This window comes from Echinops telfairi, unplaced genomic scaffold (genome assembly GCF_000313985.2).
Source record: "Echinops telfairi isolate 266 unplaced genomic scaffold, ASM31398v2 ScPeMD7_44;HRSCAF=162, whole genome shotgun sequence".
NCBI lineage: Eukaryota > Metazoa > Chordata > Mammalia > Afrosoricida > Tenrecidae > Echinops > Echinops telfairi.
Window position 1 is genome coordinate 8,532,028 of NW_022103942.1, and position 4,488 is coordinate 8,536,515.

A 4,488-nucleotide genomic window follows, 5' to 3' on the forward strand; every position below is an offset into this window, starting at 1 on the left:
TAGAGATGGTTCACAATTCTAAAAACAATGAATATAATCCACCATATTAACAAGAAAAAGGACAAGAACCACATGATCACATCAATTGATGGAGAAAAAGCATTTGATAGTATTTAAAACCATTCCCAATAAAAACTCTCAAGAAGATAGGATTGGAAGGAAAAGTCTCAATACAATAAAGGCCATACATGAGAAACCAATAGCCAATATTATATTAAATGGAGAAAAGCTGAAAACATTTCTCCTAAATAAGGGAACCCAATAAGGATGTCCCTTTTATCCTTTTATTCAACATTGTGATGGAAATCCCAACAAGGACCATAATACAACAGCAAGAAATCAAAGGAGAACAAAAGGGTAAAGAAGAGGGGAAATTTTCACTATTTGCAGATGATATGTTTAGAGAGTCACTGACTTTTACTGGTGACTCTCTGGGGTGCTTGGGGACACTGTGTAACCTGGAATGCTGGGATGATGGTCATATGTTTGCCCACATTCTGAGATGCCCTGAGTACACTGAGAACACAGCTGCATTTGTTAAGATAAGATTAATCCAAGGAACCATTTCTGCTTAGAGCAATTTTATCATAATGTTGTTGTTACACTATGCGCGCTACATACCCTTGCCTCATTACATATCAAGCTGTACACTGGAAATAAAAATTGGCCTTTGGATCATCAGTCCACTGGCCAAATTTTTTTAGGTCGTCACTCACTGCAAATCCATACCACTGGATGGTAACAATATGATTTTATATATTGAGAATCCCAAGTAGTCCACAATAGGATTACTGGAAACAATAGAGTTTTGTAATGTAGCAGGATACAAGATTACAAGCAGAAACCAATTGGATTCCTATATATCAGTGATGGGAGCACTGAAAAAAACATCAAGGAAACAATATCATTCACAAAAGCCACACGAAAGATGAAATATTTAGCAATAACCCTAACCAAAACACAAAACAAAAACTGAAGGCCGGTACAAAGAAAACTATAGAGCATTACTAGAAGAAACCCAAAGGAGCTCTACACATGGGGGAACATCCCATGCTCATGGGTTGGAAGACACAATATTGTGAAAATGTCAATATTACCTAAAGCAATATAAAGAGTCAATGCAATCCTGATCCAAACCTCAGCATCATTTTTCAAAGAAAGGGAAAAACTGATTAACAACTTCTTCATATGAAGAGGAAAGAAGCCCAGGATAGGCAAAGAACACCTCAAAGAGAAGAACAAAGAAGGTGGTCTTGCTCTACCTGACCTTAAAACCTAATACACAGCCACAGATGTCAAAACAGCTGGGTACTGGTATAAATATTGATACACAAACCAATGGATCAGGACAGAAAACCCAGAAATGAAAACACATCCACATAGAGACAACTGCTTTTAGACAATGCATTTAATGGGAAGCAGATGCCCTCTTCAATAAATGGTGCTGGACAAATTAGATATCCACCTGCAGAAGAATGAAACACAGTTCCTGATGTGGTGATCCCCCAACCATAAAATTATTTTTGTTGCTACATCATAACTGTCATTTTGCTACTGTTATGAATCGGGCGACCCTGTGAAAGGGTCGTTCAACCCCTAAGGGGGTCCCAACCCACAGATTGAGAACTGCTGTTGTCATTGGGCATCACCCTCTTGAAGTTAAGTATATCTTTTTTCACTTCTAATTTTTGACGTTTTCATCTTCTCTTACTTTCCCTTGGTTAAATTTGCCAGTGGTTTGCCAGTTTAGTTATCCCTTTCGAAAAAACAAATTCTTGTCTTGTTATTTTTTTCCATTGTTTTTCTGTTTTCCATTTCAGTTATATCTGTTCTGACTTTTATGATTTCTTTTCTCCCGTTGTAGAGTTGTAGTTCTTATTCTATTGTTAGAAGTGTTGGATATTGTCAAATGACTTTTCTGCACATATTGATATGATCATATTGTTCTTATTCTTTGTCTTGTTTATGTGCTGAGATATTGTTTTTGTAATGTTGAATCATCCTTGTGTGTCTGGTGGTATGAATTTTTTTATCTCTGTTTATGAAGGATATTGGGCTGTAGTTTTCTGTTTTTGTGGCATCTTTGCCTGGCTTTGGTATCAGTATTTGTTACTAAGGTGTTGAATTTTTACTTCTCCTTTTTTATGTGTGCATTGATTGCTATAAATTGCCCTCTGATAAATTCTTTTGCTGTGCTCCAAAGATTTTATTATGTTGCATTATTGCTCTAATTAGTTTCAAGGAATTTTTACCAAACCATTTTATTAGGAGATAGTCCTGGCGTCATACCATTGCATAATTCAATCACGTCAGAGTTTCAAAACATTTTCTTCCTTCTTGAACTCCTTGATATCAGCTTTTCATTACTCCCCATCTCTCCCAACAGATCCTGCAGGAACCCTTATTCTAGTTGTTGTCCCTATTGGTTCATCTATCCTAGGTTTCATATACTGAAGACCATAGAAAAACCACATAATAAAGATTCATGAAGGTTGCCTATAAGGACAAAATGCAACCAAGATGGCAGCAAATGTGCAAATGTGTTCGACACAATGGATGGATGGATGGATTGGGATAAGAGATGTACAAGCCCCCAAGAAAGTGATTTTAATAAAAAGAAAAGAAAAGAAATATGAATAGAACAGAATTAGTTTTAAATTCTGTATCCAGTACTTGCTGTAGTAAAAAATCAATAATTGTGCTGAAAGTGAAACTACTTTAAACATGAAATTTCCCCATCTGTACAACAGAAATACAGATCCTGCTTTACAGAATAATCTCTCTTTTAGTGGTAAAAATTATTGCATATAAAGAGAGTGAAGTAATTTTCAACATCACAGTGACCATTTGAAAATTTGTGTTCAAAATTTCTGGATAAAAAATGCACAAGGCTCTGCAGCCAGATTATATTTCTAGGGGGACAAAGTTATTTGTAAAAATTGTAAGAGGGTATGCCTACTCTATTTTCCACCAACCAATTCTGTTTGTTATTTATTTGAAAATTTTGCTATGGATGCATTTGGCTATTTCTTACAACTCAAATATTATCAATAAAGATTAAAAACAGTTAAATTTGCAGAAAAAATCAAAACAACAACAACAACAACAAAAACCCAAACCCATAGATAATATAAAAATCTAGATCAAGCCCAAAGTTTATCAGAGGGGTAATCATGTGACAAGGTTTTAACCATTTATGTCAGATTTGTCTTTTTGTCTATGTCTTTGTTGTTGCTGTTGTTATGATTTTAAACTACTATAGTCCTCTCTCCAATACTCTCGGTCTGGTAACCAGTTTGTTCCCATCCCTCAATTATGGTTTGAGGGAAGTCACTAGAGGCTTATTTCCTGTGTGTATTCTGCAAATTTATTTGGAGCTTCCCCTATTCAAGGAATTTCTTAATATCATCTCTTACTTCATCTTTTACACAATTACTTTTAAAAGGTGGGTTGATCAATGTCCATATACTTGGCTTAATGTTCCTGTTTTTATTTTTTCATTTTTTTCTGTTTTTGATTTCTGGTTCATAGCATTGTGATCTGAGAAAATGAATTGTAGGATCTCAATTCCTTTGAATTTATCAAAGCTTGCGCTGTGGTGTAACGTGTGGTTTTTCCAGAGCATGTATATGTGCACTTGAGAAGAATGTATGCTGTAATGTTGTAGGGTGGAATGCTCTGTTTATATCTAGGATGTTAAGTTGACTGTGCTGGTTAGCTCTTCTGTTTCTCTATTGCGTTTCTTCCCTGATAATCTGTCCTACCTTGAGAGTGATGTGTTGAAGTGTTCTACTAATATTGTTGTTGTAGTCTGATTCGATACTGTGATGTGTTTTGAGTGTGTCATTAAGGGGCATATATATTTATGATGGTATGTCTTCGAGTTCTACTGTGGTATCATTATGTGGTATCCATTCTTGTTTCTAATCATGGTATTTGCCTTAAAGCACATTTTATGTAAGATTAATATTTTCATTCTTCCTTTTTTATGGTTGTCATTGACTTGGTAAGTTTTTCTCCATTTTTGATATTTTTAGTTTATTTTTGTCTTTGAATTTAAGGTGCCTCCCTTGTAGATAGCATATAGATAGGTTGTGTTTTCTAATCCAGTTTTCTCCGTCTTTCGCTTCATTGGTGCATTTAAGCCAGTAACAGTGGTATTATTTATATATGTGAGTCTTTAGCTGTCATGTTGCTGCATTTGTTTGATTTTCTCTTTTTATATGGTTTTAGTGGTATCTTTTTCATCCTATCATCTGTGTTGATTTGAATGCTGCTTTCATTGTATTGGCTTCTGGGTGGTAGTGTTCTTTATTTTGCTCTCAGATTTGTCTGCTATTGTTGATTCTTTCTCCATGGTGATTCTGTTAATATTCCTTTGCTATTTCATTGTCTGTAAATATCTTTATTCTCCCTTGAATTTTCAGGATAATTTTGCTGGGTATGGATTCTTGATTGACAGTTTTTTTTCTTTCAGAATTTAATATA